Source organism: Pleurodeles waltl, chromosome 6 (assembly GCF_031143425.1).
Source record: "Pleurodeles waltl isolate 20211129_DDA chromosome 6, aPleWal1.hap1.20221129, whole genome shotgun sequence".
NCBI classification, from domain to species: Eukaryota; Metazoa; Chordata; class Amphibia; order Caudata; family Salamandridae; genus Pleurodeles; species Pleurodeles waltl.
In genome coordinates, this window is record NC_090445.1 from 762,762,814 (window position 1) to 762,776,439 (window position 13,626).

Below are 13,626 nucleotides of genomic sequence, written 5' to 3' on the forward strand. Positions count from 1 at the left end.
CCACCCACCTCACCAGGAAAGGCAGTTTGGGGAGGAGGTTTAAGGCCTGATGCCTGGATTAGGCAGCCCTACCCCATTTTTATATAATTGTAAACCGAAGCTTATAGTAAGCATTCTGTCCCAATGGTGGACAAGACTGGGAATAAGCTCTTGCCTCTCCCTGTCATCCACTGTAGACCCTTGTCTTTCCCTGTCAACTACTGTACCTAATGTGTGGAAAAGAGGGCGCATTCTTCCTTTTTCAGCAGTATCACTCCAGTTGTGATCAGGGGGCTGAGATTTCCTTCGGAGCACCTATCACAATAAAAGCAGCCAGAGCCTTCACTTTCAGGCTGGGAGCGAGCTCTTCCCTCACAGCTTGAGATTTTAGGGGGAAACAGAAAATCCTTCTTTCTAGGAACCGTGCCAGGACGAGATATTCATGTATTCCGCTCTGATTAGATAGTGCAGAAGACATGAAGGCTTTGTACTCCACTCTGAAGCTGTTAATAAATGTTCCAATTGAAAATCAAAGAAGTGTTTTTAATTCTGATTATTGAGGCTGCTCCACAGTATTCCAAGAATGACTGGGACCTTGGACACACAACTCCTTTGGAAGTTGCAGGACAGAACAATGAAGTGATTTAATGTGCAGTTGGCTAAGAGAGGGAACACTTTCCTCAGTAGCAGTGTCAACCTTTTAAGTCCTACAAGATCCTCTGTAAGTACTGGTGTCTTAGCTTGCCCTATACTCAGAAAGTGAGTTGTCACTGCTGACAAAGACTGCAGTTGTCCATCAGTGGCTGGAAATAATATCAGCCAACATGTTGGCACATACCTAACAAGGGCTGATGGAGTGTGCATAGGAAAAATAACTCCCAAGTCAGATGTTCGATCTCGAGAATAGAAATGATTTTGCATTTCCAAAATAAATGCTTCTAAATAACCAAAAAGGCCATCTATAGTTTGCTTAGCAGAGAATTGCAGGCTATGGGCTGGACAGTTTGTTGGAAGAATATCTTCAGTAGCTTTAAAAACTTAAATAGAATGTCCATAATTTACATGTGCATTGTTGCCATAGAATGGGGATAACTTCTTTAATTACAAGCAGTGTTCTATTAAATGTGTTGCCATCTGCTTTGCAATTGCAGGCACACTATTTGTAGCATCGTTATAGAAGTATATCAAGGTATAGGTTGGTTAGAAGTGAAACAGAGGTATTTCAACAAATGTGGATATAATGCAGTGCTTTACTTGTTGGATACATTACTACCAACTCAGAAAAATCCATGTTATAGACCTCCATCTGCCTGCTATAAAGCACAGCGGAGCCAGCACATTTTTAGTGATACACAATATATTCATATGGCCGCAGGGTCCCTTCCCTGCAGTTGACAAGTCGGGATATTGACTTCGGATCAGTGAAATGTCAATATTGAAGAAGGAGATGTGATACATAACAGCATTTCTCTTCTGCGCTTTGACCTAAGTTTAAAAAGAAAATATACAAGTTAAAGTATTATGGGCTGAAAGTCTCCAAGTATCAAGAAAATAACCCAGTAGAACTGCAATACAAAACACAGCCGACTATGTGCCGTGGAGTAGTAGTTCAGTCCAAATAAAATATGAGAGGCTGCCAACCCAGTAGTAGTCAGAATCTCAATCTCTTAAAAGCATTTTACTCAAGGCAGTTAACCCTAGTTAGAGAGGAGATCAGACACTCTGTTCTTGAAATGGTTAAATATATGTGGCGAGCTTCGATGTCCAGTGTGTACGGCTGGGGGGACAAGAACGGAAAGCTCTTACACTGGCTAGCAACCCGACCTATGGCGAATAGAGTCATCCCCGAGGTCGCTGATGAATCAGGGGCCCTCTCCAGGACACCTTGCAAAATCGTGCAGAGCTTCGCCACTTATTATGCAAGACTCTATGAGAAGCGGCCCAGGCCACAGGTGGAGGCCCCCTTGCTGGGGGAGGTGTCTCGCCCTAGGCTTTTGATAGTGGAGAGGCAAAACCTCAAACAACCCATGAGACTTGAGGAGGTCAGGGATGCTATCTCAGAGCTAGCTGTGGGCAAAACCCCAAGCCCAGACGGCTTCCCGGCAGAACTCTACAGCAAGAGCAGCGACATCCTAGCCCCTCACCTGCTTGCCATGTTTGAGGAGGCGGAGAGGACGGGTGGCTTTCCTCTGGGTTTTGACCAAGCCACCATAGTGGTAATCCCTAAGACCAACCCCCCATTGCGGCAATATTCTGCCTATCGCCCCATTTCGTTTCTCAACACTGAAGGTAAGATACTGTCCACGATCCTAGCCTCCAGAATGAAGAGGGCCCTGTCTTCGCTAATACACACGGACCAATGTGGCTTTATGCCCGCAAGAAGTACCAGGCACTGCATTAGGCGACTGCATGTGGCGTTGGCTAACCAGAGCCTCTTAACCCCTCCTCTGGCATTCCTCCTTCTAGACTTCGAAAAGGCATTTGACACAGTGGACAGGACTTATCTTAACCAGGTCCCAAATTTTGTGGCCTAGTGAAGCTCCTTTATTTTAATCCGACGGCGCGGGTCCAGGTGAACGGGTTGTGTCGGATCAATTCCCTATTCGTCGGGGAACCCGTCAGGGGTGCCCCCTGCTTCTCTTCGCATTAGTGATGGAGCTACTGGTGAAGCCTATAAGGGAGAACCCCCTGATTGACGGTTGGTCTTTGCCCACTGGGCGAGAGGACCGGGTGGCGCTTTATGCGAACTATGTACTCTTGTTTCTCGCCAACCCAGCCAGCAGCGGTCCCCGGGTGCTGCAAATCTTGGGACTGTTTTCGGAGGCCTCCGGCCTGATACTCAATCCCAGAAAATCTCTGCTAGTTCCATTGCACCCACGCAAGGGACTGCTACGACTGGCAAAATTCCTTCCCTATCAGACGCAACAGCTTCCGGTATCTGGGAGTAAATGTGGCTCTGCTGCCTGAACTGGCTTGGTCATTTAACGTTTTACTGCTTACTCGAAAGGTCAAAAATGACCTCCAGAGATGATGGACCCTGCCCCTCAACATCCTGGGTAGGATAGCACTATATAAAATGATGGTATTGCCCCTGTTCCTCTCCAGAACTACCCCCAGAACTACCCCTACCCCATACCCAGGCGGTGGGTTAAAGAGATAGACGCTATAGTGCGGCAATTTCTATGGTATGTTACCCGGTCCTGGCTGGCGCGCCGCACCTGTCAAAGAGACGTGTATGAAGGGGGTTTGGGGATTTCCAACCTTTATCTTTATTACCTAGCAATGTACTTGCTGGTGATTAATGACTGGACGAAGGGGTGGCTGGTCCGACCCTGCATATCAGCTAGAACTCCTGACGATGGGCTTCCCTGGCTTACTCGAGATGCTATACGGTAACCCCCTACCCTGCAGAATCCCGGAGGTGACCAGAGTGGTTCGGATGGGTTGGAGGGAGGTGCAGAGGGCGACGGGTTGGTGGCCCCGTCTTACCCAACAAACCCCACTGTGGCATGGGAGGTGGCTGGAAAAGGTCTCTGCCCTATAGGGATTTAAAAAATGGGACATTATAGGCATCTCACTGTTGGGGGACGTCTGGGAGAGGTCCACATGCGGTCCTTCCAGGAGCTTCAGCAGCAATATTCACTCAACAAGACCCAATTCCACAAATACCTACAGCTCAGGCACGCATTAAAAGTGTACGTCCGGGCCGGCATGGTCCTCCCTGAATTTAGCCCCATGGAGGCCAAGTCACTGATGGGCGGCTTGGGTAAAGGGGGAGTGTCACAGATTTACCACTCCCTGGTCACTAACACAACTCAGGCGCTGGACAGGCTCCTACAGCAGTGGGAGGAATGGTTGGGTCACATAGAGGAGGAGGACTGGAGAGACGCGCTGATGGCCCCTAGAACATTGACCATGACCACCTGTCTTCGCGTGGTGCAAGTATACTATTTACACGTGGCCTATCTCACACCTGACAGGTTGTTTGGGGCAGGTCTCCAGCCCAGTGCAGATTGTCCCCATTGCGCAAGCCCTGATGCAGACTTTTACCATATGGTGTGGACCTGTTCACACATAGTTACCAACTGGCAGGCGGTGGCGGCTGAAATCTCCAGAATCTTGCAGGTGGAGGTGAAGGCTGCCCTGTTGCCACTTTTATTGGGGGTCATGGAGGGAGTGGGGTCCAGTAGAGCGGAGCGGATCTTTTTTCGGGTGTGGCCTGTCTGGTAGCCAAGAGAGACATTGCATCTGGCTGGAAAGCAGAGACAGCACTGGCACTCGCGAAGTGGTGCAGTGGAGTGGACTGGTGTGCCCAACAAGAAAAACTAGTATATGAGGCAAGAGGGTGCCCAGTTAAATACGAGAGAGTGGGGGAAGTGGACGGCCACCTGGGGAGAGTATTCAGGGGCTATGTCTTAAGTGCCATAGCTGTGGTGTGCCCTGTTTGCTGACCACTGTGGCCAATGCCAATCATGTACCTATGTTACTGGTGCAGAACTGTATGGTGTCATGTCGGGCGTGGGTGTGACCTGTTGGTTGTATGTTACTCTATAAAACTAATCAAGTTGTTTATTAAAAAAAAAAAACATTTTACTTAAATATATATAGCTGTAGCATTTGGATTTTGCAAGAAAGTACTCACCACATAGAAACAGTCAAAGAGGCCAAGCACCACATAACTACTTTGGCAGCAGCAGTTTGGGAAAGGCAGAAAAAAGTGAAACAAAACTACATTTGACTAGTTAGTAGCAAGGTTTAGATACTTGAGTCCTCCGAATGTATTTAAACTGATCTCACAGGAGGCACGTATAAACAGAGGTCTAATGTGGTGAGCATTCCTGAACTGAAGTGTGAAAACTTAATAGACAAATAGCGGTCAGTACTGAGAGAAGAGGGTGCTTCATAGTTAGGGCTGGCAGATTATTGCACATACAACTAAGATGGCTGGCAGTGTACCGTAAGTGAAAAAGACTGATAATTACAGTACCACTAATGCAAGTCGAGCATACATGAATTACAAGTAAATGCCAATTAAAAACATGCAACTGATGTAATACTCGAAAGGTGGGAAATCTCTCCAATCAGAATCTGATACTGTATTTTTGCCTGAATGTAACCTATAAATTATACTACATAACCATGTGATTTAGTTCAATATCGTACTTAATTAGTGTGTATAAAAAGATTCAAACCTTGTATCAAAACATATTGGCTGATCTGTCACAGCAGAGACTTCAGCGAACAGCTAAGGCTCTAACAGAAGGTCGCTCTTAGTTGTCCACCCATCTACTGAAACCACAGGCCAAGCATGTCTCTTTTGCAGTAACTTCAAGAATAAAAATAAACCACCTTGTTGGTCTTCAATCTAGAGGTTTTGCTGGCCAAGTGTCTTCTTCATTTCTGTTAGGACATATGTATGTGTGTCCTTGTGGAGAATATATATTATGAGCTACTGATGGAATTAGATTTCAAACTCACTTATGTTTTCTACAAATGCTGATACTGAATATAAGGGTTACATTTTCCAGATGACCAAACACATTGAACAACAAGCAGAGCATTATTAGAGTTTTAAGTTGTGCACCTCACTTGTTTGTCTACATAAAGAATGTTTAGGAAAGGGAAGTAATCATGCCCCGTACCTGAGACATGTGACAGTGAGGGCGACGGGTGCAAGTGTATGCAATGGCCTTCCAGGAGGTCTACTGAGATGATTAGCTTATCAGGGTACCATTTTCACAGAATTGCAGAACATGCTAGGCAGCAACGGTGTAAGTGTGTAGTGGATTTTCTGATGGTTTGTCAAGTGTCTATACTCGTCACCATAAGGTTTCCACAGCAGGGCCCAAGCTTATTAGGCAGCCACTTTTCTGAAGTAAGAATCCAAGCACAGAGGACTTAGGGAGGCTCATCTCAAGAACTCAAGAAGATGTTCCGACATATTGCTCTGTAATGCAGATTTGGTTCTTTGGCCTGCCAGGCAGGCATTTGTTGATATAGTGTCTCCATTGTTAGCCTAAGTACAACATATTTGGCTACTTGACCAGTCATTCAGTGCATCCAACTGCCAAAGCTGTTCATGTCTAAGCTAGCATACGCTGTACCTACTGGAAGCAGATGCTGCTGTCATGGATGGAATATGGGCACTGTCGTGTGGTGATGAGGTATAGTAAATCGTTAGTAGATGAATGTGCTGCAGGTTCAGACTCCACCTAAAAACAAAATAGAGAACATGGTACTCTAGCTTTCATCACTTGTACTGTTTTCATGAAACCTGCTACTCAAAAGTAATTTTACAACTGGAAAATTTGAAAACCAAAACTGAGACCAATAAAGAATAGCCACGTAGAAGCCCTCATTTCCCACTACGTTCTGACTCACAAGGGGAACATGAGCGTCAATTAAACATATGGGACCAGAATCTGTGAGATCTGTGTTGCTCAGCAAATGCATGTTAATAAAGTGCACGGCAAGGGAAATCCTGAAGATGTATCATACCTGAGCTTCAGAACGGACTGCCCATTTGAAACACATGTTTTATATTTCGTACTGCATATACATAAGGTGATCACATTCTGAAATTTCAGGTTTGTAATTTCTCACAGGGAAAGTCAACTTTCAAAGTATTCTAATTAATCCCTATCAGGCGTCGAAAAATTACAAAAATGTTAGTAGACCTGCAGGTGGAGTAACTTTAATAATCTACACAACTTAACAGTAATGCACTTGATCAGTAAACTGGTCTCAAATTGTGTGATCATTGGCAAATATTTTATTTTATAGTCACCTTTTTCTTCATTCTCACATATGAGTGCACCTTCAAATATGTGAGATCAGAATTTCTGCTGCATAAAAAAACTATCTTGTTTGATTAAATAGACTAAACATTTTCTCCATGTGTAATAAGAACCTAGCCCACATATAGGGTACACATGATCCCTGACTTGCCTCCCAGTTTACTAATAGCATTGCCAATAGGGCATGGGCAGGAGTGTTTCTCGGTTCATGTTTAAACACTCCCTTTTATTATTATTAAAGCATGATGTGGTAGCACACTGTCCTTTACAGACAGCACCATTTCCAAGAAATGGCAAAAAACCTTCCCACTACCTTGCAACTTTACTTGTAAAACTATATAGTGTGTTAACAATAATCTGTGAAAATTGGGTTTCAGAAAACATATTTAGCATTTGCACGTCACTACGTAAAGTGTTCTGATTTGTTTTTCATCCTATTAAAATATTTTTTCATCACACAGTAGTACGAAAAATGGGTTTTCACAGCTACTGAAATATACTTTGAAATATTTGTACAGTTTACTTTTAGCTATTTAAATGTGTGTTAGGAAAAACGTGATACCCTACAGCCTTTCATTTCACACTTCGTACAGCAGATCTGACAGTTCAGTTTACAAAATCCAGGAAATCTGCATTTAGAAAAGGAAAAGTAATTCCAAACAAATTTCTGACCTCTGTCTCTGAACAGAGAGAAAATGTGACAAGGTAAAAAAAAATATTTGAAAGCATCTTTAGTGTTCTTTCACTTTCTGACTGAACAGGACCTGTTTTTGTCAACTCACCAGAATGAGCGACAAGGTCGACCTGCTAAAATCTAACTCGCCATAGCGAGTGGGTGATTCGATTTCTTGAGGCCTACCTATAAGGGTTGATACATTCTACACCCTGCACAGAAGGAGTGTGCACTTTCTGTGCTCCCATTAATCCTCTTGTTTGGTTCAGGCTTCTGTGTTACTCAGATTAACACTGCATACCTCTCATTGACCCATCTGGTGACTGGTGGATAAAACTTAGGTCAGAGCGGACAGCAAAGATCACCGGTGACTGACAGGAATGGATTAGGGGCAGAAAGCACAAACGGCAGGTGGGGAAAGGCAGCAAAGAAGCATAGTACATAAAAGATAAAGGTGCCAAATGCTTGGGCCAGAAAAAGAGGATGGGTAGAGATGTGGTAGTGAAATATTTCAGTTACCTCCTCTGCTGGAGTCGAGGCACCCATTGTTGCTGCCAATTTTGCACTGTGCTCCCTCAATATTGCACATAGTGCTGCTGTACCTATCCCAGATTGAAACTATTGTGCTCAAAGCAGGGAGGCTGCTCCTCCGTTTGAGTGGAGGAGCATCGCCCCATCCCCGCCAGCAGCAGCAGCTGCCAAACATCTACACTACAATGATAATAAACTATGTTTAGCTAGTGTAGAAGGGGGCGGGGCCACTGGCCATGACTAGCACAAAGGGGGAGTGCTCCGCACTCCCCCTCAGTACGCATGTATGTTTGGCCGGTGGTCTCAGGCCTGCCAAACATACATGCGCACTAAGCTCTGTCCAAACCAGCCATGCAGTGCTGGGTTGGAGAGACCAGGCAGACTCTCCCAGTCTGCCTAGGAGCGCCCTGACTGGGAGCTCCGACCAATCCGAACGCTGCTGTCATGCTGCTAGCAGCATGACAGCAACGTTCAGATGGGCCGCAGGGCAGGCTGGGAGCTTGTGTCTGGGGCAAAGAAAAGAGGATCTGCGCAGCAGTGGTGGCGGCGGGGGGGGGGTGGAATTCAGGTAAGTTTTTTTATTGTTATTATTATTTTTTCTTCACCCCCTGCGCACTGCTCTCTCCCGCCACACGCCTCGATCCGCTACTGGCTCTAACCTCTCTGCCAAGCAATGCTGGTCGCATTGTGGTGTAAGGTGACCTGCTGCTCCTACATGTTTTCCTAGATGTGCAGTACTCCCGGCATGGAACTCTTGTCTCTTTACTGTGGGTATGAATCACTGATTGCCTTTCTACCCAGCTTGTGGCACAGTGCTGTTGATGTGAGGTGGGAGCACCAAGCTGACACTAGAAAGTCTGTGCTCAACTTAACTCTTCTAATCTAGAGAGAAAGAACACATTCTCAACTCAAGAACTATGGCCCTCTGAACAATGCAGGACATGAAGGGACTGACACTACTGGAGCTAATTATCTACTATATTCTCAGAGCGGTAAGTACCCAGATGTGGTGTGACTGAAGCCCTGTATATTCACAGGGGAATGTGGGACCGTGTGAATAGCTAAATCTGTGTTCATTAGGAACTCAGCAGTGCAGGTTTGCTTGAGACTCAAACTGGTAGGGACACTTTTGAGGTGCAGAAAGACAGGCCGGCACAGGCCAGGGTTGATCCTGCCGTTCTCTTCTCAATTGGAGTCATTTACAGTTTGTCTCTGTAGCAATAGAGCAGACCACTGAAAGTTAACTAAAGAGAAAACCATGTGTAGGGAGCCCTAAAGACAGGCATAACTGTTTAGAAACCTCCTCCCACCCCTATCAGGAGGTATACTGAGGCCTATGTGGCAAGATAGGACTGGCTATAAACCTAGATCCCTCCTCTGTATGTCAGCAGATGTACAGGTGCAGCACGTTACATAGGTATTACATTTCTGGGACTGAGACATTAATAGTATATGTGGTAAAAGGATAGGGAGCAGGTCTACAGACCATTTCTCTAACTAATAACTCAGCTGACAGGAAGGTGGAAGCTAGATATGTAAACAATCTTTCAGTCACCTCCGATGTAACAGGTCTCCACTGTCAACGTGCATTCCGACTCACTCACTACCGGACAGGGCAGACACTGACCCTCAAGGCCTCACCTGCCTGGCAGGGACTGCAGGACAGGACCTGCCCATGACTATGGGTCAGCAAGTCGGCCCGCTACTCTTAATTTTATCTAGAAATGTGGGCAGCAGGAGGTGGGTCTGCCAGTATTTTATTTTTTTGTTGCATTTGTAGAGACATCCATGCCACTGGGTAGGCACCAAAGAGCATGTGCAGACATGTACCACACTACATCATGGATGGAGAGCTTGGTTGTAACAGTGTTCAAATTTCAGGAACCCCTTTGTGGGATAATATTGGAGTTGAGCGCAAATTACCAAATTGGTGCTTTTAACTAGCCTTAGGTCGGCTTGGGCATGTAACGGAAAAAGAGAACTGAGAGAGAATACATAAATTGACATTAATTTATTGTTGACTCTTGGATCTACATGGATCTACCCATGGACGAGGATGGAGCTGTCCACACTATGTTCTGTATAGAGGGAGTCATGGTGCATGACATATTTAGTCCCCTTGGGATAAAGACACCAAACAGGCGAGGTATACAGTTCCTCGTGGTGGATGATTTTAGGCAATCTATGGCATGCACTGGGTACAGGCAATTGTGATGATGATCTATGTAGTTTCCTTGAAACTACAAGATACTGATCCAGAGGCATTGACAGTATAAATGACAGAGTCCACCAAGACACAACAAGGTGTGACACTTGTGGAAGGCATACTAGAGATGCAGCAAGAGCAAGCAATGTTGAAAGATTACTGACAAAAGGTAGTGGATTAATGCACCAACATGTACATAGAGGCAGCCCAAGCACATTTCTGTAAGGTCTACCCTGGCATGAGAAGAAGCAGTGTCGTGGTCACAAACTTGTAGCAGGAGGTCAGAATAGAAGAACTATGGAGAGTCTATAAAAGTAGCAAAGGGGTTCAAAAGAAGATGGCCTTGGGTTGGCATGCATATGATTGTAAAAAAACTAAATAATAATAATAATGAGTAAAAAATAACCCATGTAAAAAATGAAATGTAAAAACGTAATAAATGCACAAATTGGCCTACGTTCCCCGACATATGCTGCACTGGTTGAAGCAAAATGTGAATGATACTATGATACTTGCACAGACCAGTAGACGAAGAGAGCCGACCAAAAGTGTGTATGTGTGTATATATATATATATATATATATATATATATATTTCTTTTTATATATATGCTAGCTCTGGTTAAGAGACCTTAGAACTTCCTGAAAAAAACAGTTAAAGTGCAAATTAAAGACACATATGGAAGACAAAATCAGAAGAGGGATTATGGGCCTGATTTAGATCTCGACGAAGGGGTTGCTCCGTCAAAACAGTGGCAGATATCCAGTCTGGCAAAATATAAATCCCATTATAGTCTATGGGATTTTTATTTCTGTGGAAGGGATATCCGTCACCGTTGCGAAGTAGTAACCCGTCAACCAAGATCTAAATCAGGCCCTATGTCTGATATTTCTTTTAACCCGCAGCCAAGGACGTAACGGTTTACGTCCTTGGCTGCAGCGCTAACGCGCCAAGGACGTAACTGTTACGTTCTGGGACTGGCTCATGGGCATGAGCCTCGCCTCAGCGCCCCCACTGCAGGGATGGAAGGGGAATTGCTTCCCCTTTCACCCCCGTCCCCCAGTGGCGTCTGATGACATCAGCACGCAATCGCGCACTGACCTTATCAGAGGCCTGCCCCTCCGAGCTGGAAGTCGGAGGAGAAATGCCTTTGCATTTCTCTTCCAATCACGTGGAGGGGCCGAGAAAGGCATCACAGGAAAGGAGAGGCCTTTCCTTTCCTTTGATGTCTTTCTCAGCATTTCTGCTGCCCAGCAGAAATGCCCACTAGATACCAGGGAGTTTTTTCTTACAGGTAATTGACATGAGGGGAGTGGCCCCTTGGGCAAAGGCAGCTCCCCAGGGGGCCAAATTATTTTTAGGCCATTTCTGCCCCTCCCCCACAGACACCAGGGATTTTTTTTTTTCATGTTTACTTTTGTTCTTTATATATGGGGAGTGACCCCTTAGGCAAGGGTCGCTCCCCTGGGGGCAAATTGTATTTAGGACATTTCTGCCCCCTTTGGGGGCAGATTGACCTATTTTTGTTAGGCCAATCTGCCGCCGAGGGGGACAGAAACCACTAGACACCAGGGATTTTTATTTTTTTGCGTCAATTTCACGCAAAGGGAGCAACTCCTTAGGCAAGGGTCGTTCCCCTGGGGGGCAAATTTATTTTAGGCCATTTTTGCCCCTCCCCCCCAGACACCAGGGATTTTTTTTTTTCATGTTTACTTTTGTTCTTTATATATGGGGAGTGACCCCTTAGGCAAGGGTCGCTCCCCTGGGGGCAAATTGTATTTAGGACATTTCTGCCCCCCTTGGGGGCAGATTGACCTATTTTTGTTAGGCCAATCTGCCCCTGAGGGGGACAGAAACCACTAGACACCAGGGATTTTTATTTTTTTGCGTCAATTTCACGCAAAGGGAGCGACTCCTTAGGCAAGGGTCGTTCCCCTGGGGGGCAAATTGTATTTAGGCCATTTTTGCCCCACTTGGGGACAGATGGGCCAATTTTTATTAGGCCGATCTGCCCCCAACGGGGGCAGAAACCACTAGGCACCAGGGATTTTTTTGCACCACTTTCACGCAAGGGGAGGGACCCCTTAGGCAAGGGTTGCAAATTTATTTTAGGCCATTTCTGCTCCCCTTAGGGGGAAGATCGGCCTATTTTTATTAGGCCGATCTGCCGGGGGGTGAGGGCAGAAACCACTTAGGCACCAGTGATTGGTGTGTGTGCGTATGTGTGCGTTCTGTTTGGGGGGCAGCCCCTTGGGCAAGCTTCGCTCCCCATGGGGGTACTTTACTGTTGCCCATATCTGCCCCAGTCGGCCTATTTTTGGAAGGCCCATCTGCCCTCAAGGGGTGGCAGAAAGCCCACCAGAGACCAGGGAAGATTTTTTTTTTTTAATAAGAAGGTGGGGGTATGGCCATACCCCAACCCCAAATAAATGGGGCCAAAGTGTTCTGCCCACTGGTGGGCAGATGGGACAATTCCCCCCCGATTCACACCCCGGGCGAGGGGGCAGAAAGTCTATTTAATGCCAGGGAATTTTTAAAAAAATAAAAAATAGTGGGAGGCTTGTTATGCCGCCACCCCAACTGAAGGGGGTAACAGTCTTTCAGCTCTCCCCCGCACACTAAAACATCTTATCCCACAGCAAGCAAGAGGACATTTGATTATTTTGGGTTTTGGTTTTACATTTGGGCCATGAGAGCTTGGCTAATTCTCAAAATCGTCCCACTGGGAATGGTGAGGAATGCACTTTTTGGACTTTGGGACGCTGCCATGTAGAAAAATCCACAAGACCAAGACACATCTGAAAACTAAACATCTGGGTGAGTCCAGGGTGGTGTGCTTCAAATGCACCCTGCACCATTTTCTTACCCACAATGCCCTGCAAACCTCCAACTTTGCTGGAAATCACACGTTTCCCACATTTTTGTGATGGAACCTTCTGGAATCTGCAGGAATCCACAAAATTCCTACCACCCAACATTGTCTCATCTATACCGATAAAAATTCTGCTGCCTAAAAATGTTTTTTTTTTCCAAACTGCCCTTTTGGACCCGCTTTTGTTCCCCCTCAATTTCTACATGTTTTTGGTTCTTCCCTGTCACTTGGCCCACCTATACAAGTGAGGTATAATTTTTATCAGGATACTAAGGGGTGGTAGGAAATTTGTCCCAGTGCAGTGATCCCACACAGAAATGTAGGAAAATGTGATTTTTTTGTAGCTAAATTTGAGGTTTGCTGAGGATTCTGGGTAAGAAAACATTGGGGGATCCACGCAAGTCACACCTCCCTGGACTCCCTTGGGTGTCTAGTTTTCAGAAATGTCTGGGTTTAGTAGGTTTCCCTGGATGGCTGTTGACCCCAGGACCAAAAACGCAGGTGCCCCCGCAAAAACAGGTAGTTATGTATTTGATAATTGTGATGTGTCCATGATGTGTTTTGGGGC

General features: G+C 45.7%; 1 protein-coding gene across 2 annotated transcripts in view; it reads left to right on the forward strand.

The window, feature by feature from the left end:
- Positions 1–13,626, forward strand: part of ZDHHC6 (zinc finger DHHC-type palmitoyltransferase 6) — a 175,535-nt gene that overhangs the window by 79,478 nt on the left and 82,431 nt on the right. The gene's annotated exons all lie outside the window — the stretch shown is intronic.